Raw genomic sequence first — 18,822 nt, forward strand, 5'->3', positions numbered from 1 at the left:
CTGATGTTTCATAGTCCATCACCACCATAGATTCAGAACAGAATTTCAGCTTCTAGGTTTGAAGCATCTCCTCTTTCTCCTCCCTCAGGTTTCAGCTCTTCCTTCTTCACTGACTTTGGTGTTCTTTATGGTATTTTCTTCACATGCCTTCACCTTTCCTCTTCCTCTGACTCGGGAGAGGATTGATGTCTGCAGGCTTCATCTGTTCTGGAGAATCTTACAGCACTAAAAGGATTAATCTCACCCAGGCCTTGCAGCTGGAATTCGCTTATTGCTGTTGGTCAGATGATCTTTGCCGGGCAGCAGCCTCAGATGAATTTCGGCCGCACTGGAGAGGGGGAGGCCTGGCCGAGCTGCGCCGCAGGCCTGCACGGAGCAGGGCCATGGATGGAGCACGGCCACACGGCTCCGGGGTGGCTGTCTCCCGGCTGGCCCAGCCCGCACTGAGGGGGCTGCGCCGGGTGTCCAGCGAGCAGAAGCGGCTGAGATCTTCAGCCAAGCCTTGCCGCGGCCGGCCCTGCCGGGCCACGCCGAGCAGGGCCCAGCCCAGCGCCATGCCCATGGGCCCCCCAGTTACCGGTCTGAAAGCTGGAAGCAAGAAAGCTTTCCCGGGATTTGTCCATTCTCAAATGTGGATCACAGAGGCGTGTCAGGCTTCTTAAGTGGCTTTAAAAAGTTGCCAATATTCAAACTAGCCAGTTGATTGGTTCTGTCTGGTCATAGAGGAAGCTGTAAGCACCTCTTTGCAAGAGAATCACTTCCGTGGCTGATGGAGCCTCTTTACTAAAAACCCAAATATGCTAAACCATGACACCTGTGTTCCAGATTTTCTAGCATTTGTCTGAAATTTTCTTTAGATTTCTTATATTCAGTAAATTTGGTTTTACTTATGCCATTGATACTGATGCATTTTGCACTGATACCTTAATTTTTCTGCTGACAAACTAAGAAAAGGTATGAGAGAAGTACCTATTTATATAACTCACTCTTTCCTACATGGTTTACAATCATTTCTAATCTATATTGCACAAGAAACTACTAAAACCACCTAATATACTCCTTTGATTATGTTACAGGCTACCTATTTCTGCACTTCCTAATTTTTCTAAATGCTTCTACTGTTGTATTTCTTTTAATGTCTCCATTTTAATTACACTCAGGCTCTTCCTAATGGATTCCTGCTGCTAGTCAGAACAGCAGAAGACCACTTACTCCTTTTGACAGAGCCTCCTTTTATCAATCTCTCCGACCTTTTAAAATGAGAGCTCTGGCCGCTTCATTTGCTGAGATTTGAAGAGGCTCTCTGGTGTGCTGTGCACTTGGAATATGCTTCACCTTTTGCAAGTCCATGGTAACATGGTAGCTATGTAGCATACTCTGCAAGTTTCCAGTTTCAAGATATCAACTGTAAAAGTATCCACGTTTAAAACTTTCTGGAGAAAAGAACCTGAAATGGGGCTTCAGAGCATCAGTATAACATGCTGTCACTGTACCGAATGGCAGTGTCAGCAAAAAAAAAGAAAATCTTTCATACTAGATCCTTTAGATGCTCTGTTTAGCAGACGCCTTTCTGGACCAAATTATTCCGGTCAGGGTGCATGTGATTGTGTAAATATGCAAAGATTTTCAACAGATTCTCTGGAACCCACAGTTTCCTTGGGGCTCGTGGTGTGCCCAGTGGCTTAATGCTCTGATAAAATGATCAAAAGTTCTGTGTGGGGGCAGATATATCTGGGCAATATGCCTGAAGCTTAGAGAATAAACACTTCTGCCTCTGCTTAGACTTCTGTGTAGCCTGTCTGGGCATCCATTTGAAGAATTCCTCCTTATAACCATTCATTCTCATTTGTGAAGTTACAACCAAAATTCACGATTTTATTCTCGTGAGACTTTGTTGTGACTTTTTTCTTTGATAGTGAATGAATCTACTCTCCAATAAATGTATCAGGCCCATCCTTGATATATCAGGATATTTTCACTATACATACACTGAGAATAGAAAAACAAGGATAAAATTCTCTGACAATACAGAAGATGGTTACTGAGTTAGCCTAAAAAAATAGTATTTCTGTGTGAAGCAGAAAAACGTGAAAAGATTGAAATCTCAATGCTTTCATTAGAATTTGAGTGACAGTATATAATTACTTAATCTATCTGTCTGGTTTGAGTGGTTTCTTTTCTTCTTGTCCTTTTCAATCTTCAGGCCCTGTAGCTGCAGCAGTTGAGGCTATTACATGAACATATTGTATAATATTTTAGATGAGCTGACTCCAGAAATTTAATCTTATCTGGGATTCCATCAGGTCTCAGGAGGTTTTCTTCAGATCTTCTAGCAGGCATATTGTGTTGTCAGGTGCCTGTGAGGCTACAAATAATTTCTGATTTTGTTGTTCTTACTGATTTTAATTCTTTTTTATTTCAAACTTGGAATAGACTTTCTCATTACTGCTGTCAAAACATGTCACAGTGTTATGCAAAGTTTAAATGTACGTGTATACAACTGTCTGATGTTTTCAGTTTAAGTCATGTAATCCCCATAAATTCTGTAGCAGTATACCATGTTTCACCTCTCCTACAATTTTTTTTTTTTTTCAGTAGATATTCCGCATACTCCTGAGTTTCAAACTGTGTCTGCAAGAGTGATCTAGGCGTAGGCCGGATAAACATGTTCAGGCTCACTGCGATATACCTGTATCGTAAACTATATCTTTTTAAATTTGGGTTGACTTATTTGGCTGATTGCCTAGCTTTCCTCCTTAAATAAATATAACTTCTCCTTGTAAACCTTCCACAATCCTAATAATTCTAGTTATCTCTTTAGTCCCTTTAATGTTTTCTATTTTTCTCCTGTGATTTCATTAGTGTTTAAAGGAATTAACCTTTCAGAAAAAGAGGAAATAATGATGAGCTGGATTGTTTTCAGCTTTTGGTGTATGTAATTGGTAGACATTGGATCATTTCATCTTCTGCAAAGTGTAAAAAATCTCTAAAATCACTTAGACTGCGAAGTACCACAACCCATATCCAACAGTGTGCTTATTCCTTAAGAAAATCTTACCCTAGTTAATAGTAATGTTTGTTTTGACAGAGGAGACTCATTCAAGAAAGTGGGGGACTAGTAGCTCCTTATTAATAATATTTAGAAAAGTTTATTGTATTATTATTGATTATATTGTAAGAAACACCGGGAGCACAGACTTAACAATTAGTGTGATCTAAATCATTACTGAACGCTGTTAGTATAAAAGCCATCACCATGTACCACAGTGACTGCTGTGTAATGAAATTCTGTTGTGTGAAACTAAAATTGTCTCAAGGCAAAGATCTTCAGTGACCTCTGTGTAGTTTAATGGCACTGAATCATGGTCATGAAACCCTGTAAAACTCCGCCTCCATGTTCAGAGCTGTTCCTGTCTAGTTCTGAATTGATATAACTGCACCCATCCACCAAAGGCAATTTTTCCACTAGCTGTGACCTGACACAGCAAATGTGATGACATCCTCTGCAAGGTGGGTACCATACTCTTTGAGTGCTAAGAATTACTTCAGAAAAAAAAACCTCAGTGAACTTAAAATTGTTGTGTAGCTTCAGGTATTTAAAGCAGGATAAAAAGAAATTATATTTGAGTGTAAACACTCACAGTGTTACAAGACAGCTGTACTAAGTGATATGCCTAAGAGGCTATGGCTCTGATCTTTGGTGTTGTTATTAGTCATTTGTTCCTTTCCCTGTGAAATTATGAATCTCAAACCAAAACAAAAAGTTTCTGCAATAAGAAGTAGGAAAGAATGTTTCTTTACAAAATAAAGGAAGTTATTTATAAAAATAATTTTGAAATAATTTTAGCTCATTTCTATAGAAGCTCTTTATATTAAATAACATTACATTCTACAAATCAGACTCTGATGCTGTCTCTCAAATTAGGCCTCTGAGTTCTCTTGCTCACTGCTGCAGAGACTTGGAAGCTATTTTGGAGGGACTCTGGAAAAACCGTGTTCCCTGCCCCAGAGTCCTTGTTGTAGTGTTCATGAGCAATCCTGCCTCCAGCATATATTTCCTGTCATGCTAAGTAAAAGGTTACTTACTTGGTGGTTTGTTGGTTGGGTTTTTTTCTGTCTAGATGGCCTTCCAGGTTGCAAGCTCAGGAGTATTCACATCTGTATTGAATTCCACATTATATCAATTGTAATCTGCATGGCCAGGCCAGGAACCCCGAAGTTCTTGGTTTGATGCTGGTGGGAGAAAGACAAAACACTGCAATAGAAAGTCCATTCCAAAAAGCTCTCCAGCCAGACTTTCAGCTTTTATAAGCTGTCAGTTCTGTGTGTGGAATGTGATTTAACATTACCTTTCCTTAGGGACAACATTCATTCAAGCCAGTGTTTCAAGTTACAGCCCCTGAGGATTCAGGTCTTTATTATTTACCTTGTAATATGACATGCATGGGAAACATAATTCCGTTGCTTGGGCTAAAGCAAAGTGAAAAGCCCCATTATTTTTAAAATTAAGTGTCACTACATAAAACTACAGGAATAACCAAATAATTTCCGCATTTCCAGTAATACAAAATGTCTTGAGATCTAAACAAACTAAAAGGCAGCTACTGGTGACATTATTTCCTTAGGGAATATAATTATGATTTCAAGATGCTAGTTTCTCTACCTTGCTTTTAGCTTTTGAATGACAAGAGAGGGAAAAAATAATTAAAACTGGGGATAAGAAACAACTAAAACAACATTAACTGAAGTGACATTAACTGAAACAGTACAATAGGCACTTATATGTCTAGAATACAAAACCATTTCTGTATGTCACTGTCACTGGCAGAGCACAGGAAACTGAAAAGTCTTTGGCTTAAAGTGAGCACTACGTAGCAACAACTAAAACATCAATGTGTCCTCAATATTGTTGTCATGCAAAATACAAAATGCAGACTATACCAGCTACTAGGAAGAAAATTAACTCTAGCCTAGACAAATCCAGCGTGGTACCCACTCCTTATTCCATACCATTTACATCATGCCCATGTCCCACACTTCCCAATACATCCCAGTTAACCACCATCATCTTTCTGGTCATTTGAGAGATACATCTATCTATCTATCTATCTATCTATCTATCTATCTATCTATGTATATGTGCACACAGATATCATGGCCTTAGTCTATGGACCATCGCTGTAAAAGTCCACTGACTTCATTTTGGCCCATGACTTTGAGTTCCATCTTCCATAACTGTATTTCAGGGCAGAAAAGATGGTGCATGGTGTTGGATTGTTGCATGTTGAAGCAGTTCTGGTTCCATCCCTGCTGTGCTTGTCCAGTTTCACCAAAATTCATTCCTCTTCTGGGTCACTGTGATGTGATTTTATGAAATTGAATGATGTCTTTTGGAGCTATGCAAAAATTTTACTGACAATTGCTGCATTATGTCATGGTGTGATGTAAGTGGAAGTTACAAGCGATTATGTAGTGCTGAATCTGGAGCCAGCTTTGGCACAACTCTTACTCCTTCCCATACAAAGATCCTGCCCCTGTCCATATTTAAAACCCATTCATGCGTAGGTGTTTCTCAGTGTTTGGATCACAGAGGGTTGGTTTATATGGCTAACAGAATGCTGTCCAGTAACAACATATACGGAAATAGGAGGCTATGGGGAACTGAAAGGGTCAAGTTCATCCCATTCAGAAATCTTAATGTCCCATACGGTGATAACCTGTAATCTGTCTTAAATATGACCATGTGTCTTCATGAGGTTGAAATGTAACCCATAGGAAGGGCTCCATAGGCACCATCCTTTGTTGTCTGTAAGTCTCCTTACACCAAGAAACTATGGGAAACTCTACTGTATCTGGAGGTGCCCAGCAGATAATCAATACAAAGCGGTTTACCCAAGGTTTTGAGGGCCTGCTGCTATCAGGTACAAACAATCCACAGAAAGGCCCTATGGTAAATTTGCCAGGAGATTTGCAAACAGTCTAGTAATTCCCTGCAAGTGATGTTTGAGCCTTGCAATTAAATTCATGCCTATAAACTTGCAGCTGAAATTTATTATTTGTTTGCAGCAAACACTTATTTGAAACCACGTTGTCTATTTGATTCCTGGTGTGTCAAGAAAACAGAAAACCACGTATCTTCAAATTATATTTGCTTTTTATTTTTCACATATAGGGAAGAAATATAACCTTGACTCCGATAAATCTAGCTGGACTGTTAGGCATCACAATTAACTAAGTTCAAGCTGTAGCACAAGTCTGGCTTGAAACTTTGTCAGTTTTGAAATTCATCTCAAGGCTGTGGACCACATACCCATCTTGGAGTGTCCACCATTCAATGACTGAGTTGTATAGTCACTTAGCTGTACTGCTGCCCCCCAGAAATCCTGAAATACTTCATGATGCTGAGCATCATAATTTTCTTTGCTTTACTAACAAATGAGCAGATGCAGTAGTCTTCAATTAATTATTCACACCATCAGTTTATACCATATTCAGAGTAAAATTCAGAGCTCCTGAGAAAGAGAAGCATTTATTGTGAAATCTGCCTTGTGTGTCCGAATGTCTCCCAAACACAAGTTTGTTGTGAAACATATTAATTGATTAATTGTATAACTCTTGGTGATTTTTCATGAAAACAACCAGATCTGGTAGTTTGAGTCAGTGTTCCATGTCTACTTAGGTACACGAAGTGCACAATCTACTCAGGTCACACTAATTATTAAATATTGTTGTTAAATAATGAATTTAACATTTCAATGAATTTGCAGGTAAGTGTAGAAATACATAGATTAATTTGAATTTCACTTTATTTTTCCCCCCTGATTAGTAAAGCCAGTTACTTTGGCTGACCCTTCCCTCCTTTGGTTTACAGAGAGCTATTATTCCTAATGAGCTTCTGGAAATAATTTCATTTGTATAGGCAGAGAAGGAAACCAGATCAATTAGTCAGACTGTATGTTTGGTACCACAAAAAATGAGAAGAAAAAGCAATTAATCTGATTTTCTTTCAAATTTTCATTTTTTTAAATTTCCCAGAGATAATTGGAAGGGTTTCAAAATGACATGGGCCATACTGTAGTCTCAATTAGTTTATAGTGAAACAATGCCAGAGCAAGAAGATACAGTTTTATTGCATGGTATCATGTGGAATCTAGGAGCTAAATTAACTTGCTATTCTTGTTTCTACTGATTTTAAAAAAAATTTACAACACAATGGAATCTGAGTGACTTCAAAAGGAGTGTTCCTTTGCTTTCTGATGCTTCAGTGTTATATCCTGTTGCATGCATTTCACTTCTCTGTGCCTGAGTAGATCATCAAACAGATCTAGAAGCTCTGCTTAGGCACATGGAAGACATAAGGGAGGTGATTCAAGACAGCCAGCATGGCTTCACCAAGGGACTAGTTCTCTTTGTCAGGCTTGAGCCTATTTTCATCTTCAGCTACTCCTAACTTAGTGCCTGCTAAATAGAAATAATCAATACAAAGGACTCATGATGAAGTGCATGGATATTACTCTTTGTTGTACACATGTAAGCAGAATGTCTTGTGGACTTGGTGACTTCGCTGCAGCTCCTGGCTTTTGAAGAGTCACAGCAGCCCGTGGGGAGTGTGCAGAGAGGCTTCACTCTGCATTTAGCTCCTGTGGTCATAGTGATCGTTAGATTTTGCATTTATATTACAGATAAAGGTATTTATACATACATTTCTCTAGAAGATGGTTGGGAGTAGCATTTTCTCAGGTCATGAGAACCAGGTTTCTTAGAAAGCAGGGAGGTGACTTTTCTCCAGGCCGACTGTTAGAAGGAGATAGACAAAAGTTCTTTTTTATGACAGAGGAATACCCTTTAAAAACCCAGGCTAACTAACTTGAAAGAGAATTTTTTCCCTATTTGGCAGGGGAATTTGGTCCAATTTTGTTGCATCTGTTAAATAAAATCCTGTTGAAACAACTTATCAGCATAATTTCTGCCGATAATAATGAGCATAAAAATATTTCAGGTGTTTACCTCTAAAGAGAGAGAAAACATAAAATGATCCTCTTAGAAAAAAATTTTCATAATGTTTCACACAATGTTACGCAAGTTCAATAATTGCCTAGTAATTTTTTGATTTTGCATATTTTGCCCTCTTTCAAAAATTTATAGTGCAAAAATAAGGATATTTGGAAAGGTGTTGGTTTTACCATCTTTGATAGATCACAAAGTTTTCTTTTTCAGACTTTCCAAAGAAACTCTATTCCTCAATGTGACAGTTTCTATCAAGAAGAGTTGTTTTAGTTTGTAAAAGTCTGATGTAATGAAAAGCAGTTTTCTACTTTGTGGGCATTTGCTGCTTTCACTATGAAATTGTTCTTTCAGTTCATCTGACACTTCAAATAACCCATTTATCCAGAGCTATTGCCATCCACTATTGCAACAGAAAAAAATTAAGAATGGTTACCTAAGGACATGGCAAAAGTAGGCACTTTTAAAGAAAAGCTTTAATTGATGCTGTGGGTCACATTTTAGGGTTGCAATTCTTGTGAACTTAAAACAAGCAGATTTTAAACAGCTTTAGAGTATGGCAAAAATCCTTTTCAGAGGTGGTAGAGGGGAAATCTGCAAGTCCAAAATAAAATGGGTTTTTAAAATGAGTACTGGCATAACTAGGAACATGAGAGGGAGGTAGCATTGCCATATGTAACCTGAATGCTCACAGAGATGTAAGAAGGAGAGAACAAGCTGGGCAGCTGGGCCAAGGTTGGTGTTGCAGCATACTGGTGAGTGCCAGGAGGCAGGAGAGATTTATGGCTTCCTTGAATCACTAAGGAGTACCTGTCACAATAAATTTTAAATGAAAAGGCATTTCCATGCCCACTATGACTTGCCTCAGCTTGCTTCTTGACGCTCTGTTGAGCAGTTCAGTTACACAGATGCATTGCTAACCAGGCAGGTACATCTCACTGACAGGAGTGGGAAGACAAGATGAAGCTCTCTGGTATTACTTGATGCTTCTCACTGGGGTACTATAGTTGGAAGAACCAGTATGAAATGCCTGTCCACTAAGAAGTGAAGGTCTTGCTATAAAGAAAAACATCATCTACTGCAAGAGGCTCAGTCTTTGGAAAACTGTTTTCTTTTTTGTTTGTGCTGTTTTTCTTCTGTAATGAAGCAATTTTGTGGGAACATTGAGCTGTCTTGTCTCATACACGCTTGCTGTTGTGCACAATGTCAAAAATATGTTTTAGCAGGATCTTTGATAACGATTTTTTTTTCTTCTCCACTTCCATGTAACTTTAGGTTTTTTAAAAATTTTAGTGGTAGTAACAGACCTAACACTTCTTCAAAAATATCCAAGGGATCTAATGATGTTCTCCATATTTGAAAGTCTGGGTTACAGTGCCTAATGCTTCCTAAAATAGAATTACTGGGCATTAAACTTCAAATGTTTTATATTAGAAGGGCAATACCTCAATCGAATTCAGAAATAGATTGATGATGGAAATGAGAATTTTTTATACATTCCTTTTGCCAGTTCTTGCACTGGCATCCAGTTATACTGGTTTCTACAAGAAAAAGATGCTGTTAGTGATGTACTTTTGTGCCTTATTTTACTCTAGAAGAAGAATTATTTTAGTGAGTTAAATTTTAAATCCCTGGGCAGACCTCGTTAGGCAGGTACCATGAGCAGCATAGCTGTTTTATTATGACAGTATCTGCCTAATTGGTATCTTAAGTTAATTGGTTCGGAGAAACTGAACTGGTAAAGGCACACAGAAATAACTCATTATCATCATTTTTCTTTTGATCGTTTGCCATTAGCTTTGTATAAACATTGTATCAGAAAGTATTAGATATGGTGGGGGTTTTTTTTAATATGTGTTGTCTTAAAACTTCAACTTTTTCAGGTGAAATTTAGTAGTAATTTATAAGTGGATCAGACCAGGGATTGGTGTAGCTTAGAACCTCCAAGTGTCAGTCAGAGAATATTTTATTCATGTATTGTTTTTTTTACAACTAATTTACAACTGAGCCTGTGATCTTATGATTAAGGACTTCTATCACTTAGCAGGTGTAAAAATATGTTTGTGTAAAAATGCTGTTGTGTTGTCATTAAGTGATGCAGTTCACAAAGATTTTGACCTTTGCAATACTTTTGATAATAAATTTACAGATTAATTATGCATTGTATTAATAGTGTCCCTTTACAGTCTGCAGTTTCTGTTTGTGTGAGAGCCCATTTCTGTAGGTATCATTCAAAGGGATAACTAGGAGTTTCTACTAACTTTTCATTAAAACTGTCTTTTTATGAAGGTTACCAACTTAACTTTTTTCTGCTAGTAATGTATTTATCAGCTAGAGATCATCTTCTCTTCTGCTCTATATAAATACAGATGATCAGCATGATACATGTGACTGCAGATGAAAGCATACCATTAATTTAAAGGACTGCATGGCACATTATTTGCCACATTTTAATAGATTAAAAATAGTAATCTCATATAATCCCTTCTGAAATAACACACCTCATTAGTTTACTGAATGAGACACACAACTTTGAGTTTATTGAATTAGAGAAGGCACTAAGTAACTTGTTTTTCTTTTTTTTTTTTCTTTTTTTTTTACCTGCTACCTAGGTGAGCTGGTGCTTCCACTGATTTACCCCAAAATAATTTTACTAGATAAAATGAACTGGGTTGAAACTAGATTTCTTGGCTGAACTTAGAAATGGTATATAAGGTATCTGAGCAGTCATATCTTGTGTCTTTTTCTCCTGTTATTCTGTATCACCCTGTGGGCCTTGCTCTTGTGGTCTGGCATGGGGACATGACAAGAAGGTGAGTTCAGACCTGGGAAGTACTCTCAGGTATTTCTCCTTAGATGTAGTACAGCAACAGAGAGAAACAGGGACAAAACGTCTACAGCTGTACTTCATTTCTTGAGGGCCTCACAAAAGTGGAAAAAAATGGAAGTTAACATGTGCACCCTGCTTTACCTGCCTGTGAAGCATGTGAGTCGAGACTGTAAGCATAGCTCCAGAAAGCAAGAGGCAGCCAGCAGAACCCTCCTCTTTCCTCACAACTCCTGAATGGAGGTCAACAAGAAACATGTTCTCTCTTTGAGGTTTTTCTATGGTTTCTCCTGTCCCTGATTACACTGTTGTCTGCAGAGCATTTATCCCTTCTGAAAACTTGCCCCAACTTAGGCATGTTAATTTAGGGTCCTTAGGGCTCCTTTGATAATTTGGGAATTATTCAGTATTATCAGCAATCTGTCTTTTTTGATACAGCAAGGCTGGTCAATGGCTGAGAGAAAGTTCTTGAGTTCTCTGAGTGATACGAGTCGTCACACTGATCTTTTTAGCTTTGCAGGATACATGTCCCAGTTTCCACCTCAGAATACAAATGCTCTGAGGTGATTTGCTTTGTACAGCATTTCACTGCAATTATTCAGATCCAGACTAGCAATGAGCCCTCTACCTGCTGGTGTCATTTGAGCTTACCCTTAATAACACATGATTTCAAAGACAAAATATATTTATTTAAGAAAAAGACTAGGGTAGGAAAAAAAAAAAGGCAGTGAAGAATGAAACGAAAAACGTCATCTTGAAGTCTGTTTCATATAAAAGTGTTTTCCCAGTTGTCACTTTGAATCTTTACAGCACATTTCAGCTGTAGCAGCCTAGGGATCAAAGTGGCCAGCACTACTCTGCCTCCAAACATTACTTCTCCCAGTTGACGCCTATGTCTTGTGGCTATACTGGATTCTAGCTTATAGCTGAAGCTAGAAATAGCAGGGTTAATGTGCTTTGCTGCTCTAAAAGAAACGGAGGAGATGAGATCTTGTATTAGATCATCTGAAATGGGAATCTAAGATACATATTTATATAAATGCATTTCCTTTTTAATAATGAGGCCTTACTGTATTTCAGCTTCTTTGAGCTCTACAAGAGATAGCAGTGATAGTTCAAGCTGAGCTGGGAGTGCTTGTCTCTGAAGTCATGGAAGGTTCTTCAACATAATAACTCACTGCTCGTGTCCTCCTTCTTGCTGAGGAGAACAACCGTGTGCTAGCTAAAAATTAGAACTTCTCTTTTCAAGCAGAAAAATTTACATTGTGAAACACTTGTTTTTATAACTGATTGAAAATTGCCTATCATAAAAGTTATCCAGTGTGTAATAGTTTCATTTGTATATAGCTTTTCTGGTTCGCTACACTGACTACGCACCACACCTTAACCAACCATGTGTCAACATTAAGAGCAAAGTACGTATATTAAACTCCTTGTTTTCTGAACATTTCTTCCACTAGCAGTTGCTACACAGCCAACCTCTGCCATCTCCATGCAAACTCTTCAGATAAGGCAACACATTTTATGCTAGTGCACAGAAAAACAGGCCCATAAACCTCTCTGGGTTGCTTTCAGCCTGGATAAAGCTCAGCTTTCAGCTGAGATGACTGATGCAAATTATCAGTGAGTTCATTTTAGGCTGCCTGGGCCATCGTTGCTCCCCAGAAAAACACTTGTGAAACTGCTGTGTGGAGTCTTCTGCTCCCTGAGACGTGGGGGTGTGATCACTGCTCTAATGCTTCGCTCCCACAGCAATGGAAGGCTCTTGGTTGCCTCTGTGTATTCTGAAGCTCTCAAACTAGGAACTTTGCTTTAAGCATGTATGCATTCTTATTTTGTTGACATTACTTAAACTGCCAGTGCCTCTGAACTGAGGTGCTTTCTAGATAGTAAGCTGGACTCAAGCATGTCTGGTAGTTCATTGACTTAGTCTGATTTGAACTTAAGATTTTTTGAACTTAAAATTCTTTTCAGACCTCAAAAGTGATGGAATAGAGAGACACAGTGTCCTTAAAATTCATACAGTAAATCAAACTAAGTAGATAAGGAGGAGAACATATGCAAGTGAAAGAGACAGTGTTTCAACCTAAATTAAGTGCTTGCTACAGAGAAAGGGGAGGGCACAGCAGGAGAATAAGCCAAAATCATGTTACATGTATAGGTATTAAGGAAAGTGAAAAATTTAATAACAGCAACTATAGACAGGGAAAAGTGCATGACAGGATATTATGTATAATATATGCTCGTCCCCTTTCTGAATAATATGGGCAGGCTACCTCATAAGTGTGATAAGAGAAGGGGAATGCCTAGAAAATGATTCAGTTTTGGTAGCATGAAAGAATAACTTGTGAACCCAGCACAGGCCATCTCTGATTGGTTACACAGGAGAAAAAAAAGGTGCTCCTGCCTAGAGCCTTCCTCTCCACTGCCCATCTCAGAGGATCCCAGGGCTCCTTTTAGATGCCATGGGGTTTTCAGACTTTGCTCGCTCATTCATTCCTCATCTGGGGAGTGACTCCGTGTGTACAACCTTCTCAATACCTATCACTAATGAACAAGTCTTTAAAGTAGCTTTATTTAAAGCATTCCAGATGGATGTCAATCTTAACCATGCAAAATATGTACTGGTGTGAAAGTATATTGAAGCTAGTATTTCTTTGCAGATAGCAGGTTTTTGAGAAGTATTTTCCTTGACTTTCTGCTTCACTTTGTAAGGTGGTATTTGGAAAATAAAGCCTTTGTTTTGTGACTTTTTACACTTAAGTATTAATAAATTAAAAAACCATGAGAGTACATTCTAAGCACTATCTTCTTTTACAGCTGGAATATCTGTCTCAGAATCTCTGGTTGGCAAGCAACAGCTGGAGGGAGATAAATTTTGTTCACCAGGAGAGGGCTCTCACAGTCTTCTGTTATTACTGAACTTGGAAGCAGAAAGACCAAAAGGTGAAGCTACAGAAAAATTCATGCAAGACCTGCTCAAATCATGTTATGTGCACCAGTGTGTTATAGATACCATAAATGTTAATCTTAAATAAATAAGACCAGTTATACTTAAATGCTTTTTTTAAAAAAGTGAAAAATAAGGATGCTGTTGCAACTCGGCTCTATTTCTTTCTTAATAACGCTGTTGTTAAACAGCACTAAAATATTGTAGAAATCAACTTTCTGAACAGCACCACTAACATGCAGATTAACTCTCCTATTGGCTTTGCCAAGGAGATCCCAGAGACGTAGCAAGACCATTCATTTTGGGGTGCTTAGTATGGTTTAAACACTGTTATGAAAATAGAAGTAAATGTTTCAGAGAGGAAACAGGGGTTTTTTCCATGTTGTTTATTATTTTTTTGCTATCCTTCAAATAACCTTATGTATCATGAAGAATTAATTTATAAAGTGATACAAACATAGCATCAGCCTGCCTGTATCTCCTCTTACTATACCTCTTATTTGTTAAAAATGAATGTGTAAAATCTTTATGTGAATGCTATTGCATAAATAGGGTAACAGATGCCGTCTTCATTTCTGCTGTAAACAATCAAAAGCAAGGTTATTTGGGTTTCTAACAATAGTTGAATGAACTCTGCTTTTTAGTTCTTGTTTACTATTGTAAATTACAGGTTTAGTTCTGCTTACAATCTACTCTAAGCATTATCTTATGAAATTCATGCATGGAAAGTAGAAACCAGCTTGCTAGAATGCTTGCAGTATGTACTAGAACCAAAGAAAATAAACCATTATCAATTTATTTTGTGTTCTTTACATAAAAGCCTTTTCCAGCCTGTTTTCTTTTTGTGTCTTGTTGTTGGTCATAAAATTCTTAGTATAGCCTTGTCTTTTATAGATGTTTCTACTTACGGGGACAGGCTGGAAGTTGTATTCCAGCAAAAACAACCACAAAAGTGTGGAAAAGAAACCTTTATCTTTCAGGTATTTGAACAAGTGCCAGTATGTTGCAGTATTTCCATAGCCTTTTAGGGATATCTTGATCTAGTCAACCTCTCATTTTGACAGACCTAAAAATTTTTTTCTAATGCTATTCTTTGTAATCATTTTCATGGTAGTAATTCAACAGAATCTTGAATCAGGATCAGACCTGTTGTGCATGGGGCTATGTTTTGGATTTGTACTGAACAGAGTTGATAACATAGAGATGTTCTTGTCGCTGAGCAGGGCTTACACCGAGCCAAGGCCTTTTCTGCTTTTCATTTTGCCATGCTGCAGAGGCAGGTGGGTGTGCATGGGAGGTTGGGAGGAGACACAGTCAGGCCAGGTGACCCAGACTGACCACAGGGATATTCCAGACCAAATGGCATCATGCCCAAGACATAAAGTGGGGGAAGAAGGGGAAAGGAGAGGATATTTGGAGTGATGTTGTTTTTCTTCCCAAGTAACCATTATGCATGATGGGGCCCTGCTCTCCTGGAGATAGCTCCACACCTGCCTGCCCATGGGAAGCAATGAATTAATTCCTTGATTTGCTTTGCTTGTGTGTACAGCTTTTGCTTTCCCTATTAAAAGGTCTTCATCTCTACCCATGAGTTTTCTACCTTTTACCCTTCTGGTTCTCTCCCCAGATCCACTGGTGTGGGAGTGCGCAGCAGCTGTGTGGTACTTGGCTGCTGGCTGGGGTGAAACCTCTACATGGAATAAAAATGGGGTGAATAGCTTAAAAGCAAAGTGTAGTTTGGTGTTGGAGCTGTATTACAAGGTGAAGTTGCTTGGGTTAGAGCACATATCAGACTATAAGACTCTAAGGACTTAAAATAAATTTATCTTAAAATAATCAAAACTGCATATCCAAATATCTACTTTTTTTCCCCCCCATACAATTAGTAAGGCTCTAAGATCCTGGATGTATTGAATTAATTATCTAGTCCTGCACAGACAGATTTCTTCATTCCACTTCATCTCTGTGAAGTGATTCCTTGTTCTCTCTCTAGCAGTCTCACACAGGTGTCTTCCACAACTTTCTGGAAGGTCTCCAATTTTAGACTATTTCAGATCAAGAGGAAAAACAAGTACCACAGAGTTTTCAGTCTCATTCACTGCTTTTTTCATCCATCTTTTCTGTGAAAAGAACAATACTGGAGGGCCCCTGCTGACTGCAGGTGTGCTGATGTGCGAGGGGGAGATTGTGTTACGTGCCCCTGAGAGCTCCTGGGTACTGACTAATTTTTCTGACATAAATGGCCTTGCAGCAGCTTTTCTGAGGAACGGCCTCCCACAAAACCAGTAAGATACAAACAGTGCTCTGAATAAGCTTCGGTCCCTGAATGGTCTTAAGGAGCAATCTCAAGTAGAGCATATTGCAATTTAGTTCTGCAGAAGGAATGAGGTTCTGAATTTCACCCGTTGTGATTTGCACTGAGGATCAGATGAGGCTACACTATCTGAAATGTGTTCTCATACTCTAGGACATTAATTGAGAGAACATATCATCAAGGCTTCAGACAATTACCTTTATGAGATGTGCCTTGAAATTGATGGAGTCTTATGAAATACGTAATTGTTTCGCCTGTATTTGGTCCCAGTAGTTACATAAAAATAAGTTTAATTTTCCTGCAGTAAACAGCTTGCACTTTTCCCAGTTGTGCTAACATCACAGAAAAGAAAAGAAAAAAAAAGAAACAAAAACCAACACAAAGCCAGCAGAAAGTAAAGATTAATTTATATTCTGACCTCTTGTGCAGCTTCTTAATCCTTTGGCCAAGAGGTCAAAATCCTTATGAATGCTAAATGAACCCCAATTTGGTGGAAAGACTCATAAAGCCAAGGGAATTACTAGGAGTTAAAAGAGAGTAAGATTACCACCTTGTTCAACATAAGAAAATCTGGACGAAAATCAGATGAAAATCTGGTAGAAAGAGAAACTAAAATTTACTCTTGTGGTAAGGATGGTTTTACTTATTTCCTTGTTTATCTATTTTTCTCTCAACAACAACAACAACAACAACAGAAAAAAACAAACAGATTTATAGTTATAATTAATGGTCTTGCGGTCTGTCATAAAAAGGGATTTTTGTCTTTGTGGGTCCTACTGAGTCTGAAGAGATGAAAAACTGCTTGAGTATCACAAAGTTACTCCTCTGGAGAAATTTTGCACCAGAAGTGTCTTTAAAATAATTTTGTTCACAAGGGCAGTAATAAATGTTTCCTGATCCAAAAATGTCCAATAACGTCCAAGTCATAGAGATATGAGCCTTCTCCTGCTAAGACAAAGCAAGTATTTGTTGAATGGATGTATGAGCAGGGCCAATCTACTTTAGTCCCAAGTGTCAAATCACTATTCTGGCAACTTCTCAGAGAACTATTTTTAAGCCTTATTATTAAAAGGATGATCTTAAAATGTGACTAAAAGCACAAAATGAAGCATTCGTACTTGTTCAAAGGAAATGAATTTGGATTGTAGCAATATTTTGTTTCACATTATTTCCTAAGATTAGCATGTAATGAAGTAATTTAATAACTTTAAAAATGTTTACAATATTTTCTCTTCAAAAGGAAACAAGATTAATAAAAGTCTCACTTGTACAGTTATATTAGATTCATAACAATAATGCATAGCTCAGCTTTTAGAAACACACTGTGACCACATCTTCCTGCCTGCACTTAGAGTCTTTCTGAGGAAATCAAGATTCTGACAAACTGTGTTAGAATCGGTACGAATTTTTTACCAAGGACAAGCTATATCAAAGTTTTGGGGTTTTTTTATAAACTGAGATGAATAAGGGGGCCAGGAGATCGTGGTAACCTGGTAGCGCTCATGTTTCTAGTATCCCTGGGTCTGAGAGATTTAGAAATAGGTGCTGTGGTAAGATTCACTGGCCCAAGTGTATGCTCTAGTATGATGACACAGATTGTCTTAATGGCACAGCATGATGCACTCTGAGTGATCTCAGCAAAGCTATCTTTATCAAATGGCTGGGAAGAAAATGCTTTTGCGTTAGAGGAAAATTTTGAGAGGGGTAATTTTGAGCTCACCTAAACCCATGCTCACTTAGCTGTTACTTCCTCAGATTCAAAAAATGTGCAATAGGCTTCTGGGTCACCTGTGGGATTAGTTATGTTCAGTGGTACTGTCACATATTCACTGTTCATGGCAGGTACTTGAGAAGGGTCTGGCTTTGATGCATTCCTTTGTCACTGGCAGAATGTGGGTAAATAGTGTTAATGTGGATCTGCTTTCAGTTCTCTTTCTCTCTTTTGTTTCTCTTCCCGTGAAAAGTTACTTCAAGTGAATACGAACACTAAAAACAGCTCTACCTATCTTCAGTGCAAGGGCAACTTTCAAGCAATATACCTACAAGAAAGATATATATTATTGGATCAAAACCAAGCAATTGCAGGAGTCTTCATTACATACTGCATGTAAAAGCCTCTAGGGGAAAAAACCCAAAAAACAAAAGAGGAGTTTGCATTTAACTGTATAGGAAAAAAACCCCATGAAATGAAAGAACAAGAAGCCTGACCTCAGAGATTATAAACCACATATGGTCAAAAACAGTTCAAAAATTTACCTAATCATCTCTAAAATCATGAGGATCATGATTCTATACCATTATTCCAGTCATGTGGGGGAAAAAGGAAGCAACATCTCTAGGACAAGAGTCCTGCCACTGCCCCAAAACAGTTCCAGATTGAACTAATCTATTTTCTGGCAAGGACTTTTAAATGCAAATAGCAAAGGCATAATTTAGCTTTCAACAAAATAAAAGGGTAAATTCCTGGACCCAACAGTATTTCTGAAAGACGTCTTTCTGGAGACTGTGATGTTTAACACTGTTTGTCTTGTATGCTGCAGAGAGATATTGGGACTACTGTGAAAATCTATTGATGTCTTTTTTTTTTTTCAAACGTGCAATAATAGCTGACAGACCCCTATGGATAACAGAAGGGGTTTTTAATTTGTTACTACTTCTGCAAAGGAGAACTGGATCCTATCTCAGCATGATTGGAAGTGTACACTTTTATTCCTGACTGTGCTCCTC

The 18,822-nt window shown here is 38.2% G+C and overlaps 1 long non-coding RNA gene across 2 annotated transcripts; it reads right to left on the reverse strand.

Annotated features, from left to right (window-relative positions):
• Positions 1 to 742: 742 nt before the first annotated feature.
• LOC125326787 lies at positions 743 to 17,250 on the reverse strand. 2 transcript variants are annotated; one of them, XR_007203998.1, is made up of 3 exons: positions 16,514 to 17,250; positions 7,703 to 7,794; positions 743 to 4,233 (listed from the first exon to the last, which is right to left on the reverse strand). It is a non-coding gene; the product is annotated as an uncharacterized LOC125326787 (long non-coding RNA). The 2 variants fall into 2 exon arrangements; XR_007203997.1 differs by lacking the exon at positions 16,514 to 17,250 and having other exon boundaries at positions 743 to 2,365; positions 4,087 to 4,233; positions 7,703 to 14,556.
• Positions 17,251 to 18,822: the final 1,572 nt, after the last annotated feature.

The sequence above is a fragment of the Corvus hawaiiensis genome, chromosome 5 (assembly GCF_020740725.1).
Source record: "Corvus hawaiiensis isolate bCorHaw1 chromosome 5, bCorHaw1.pri.cur, whole genome shotgun sequence".
Lineage (NCBI taxonomy): Eukaryota > Metazoa > Chordata > Aves > Passeriformes > Corvidae > Corvus > Corvus hawaiiensis.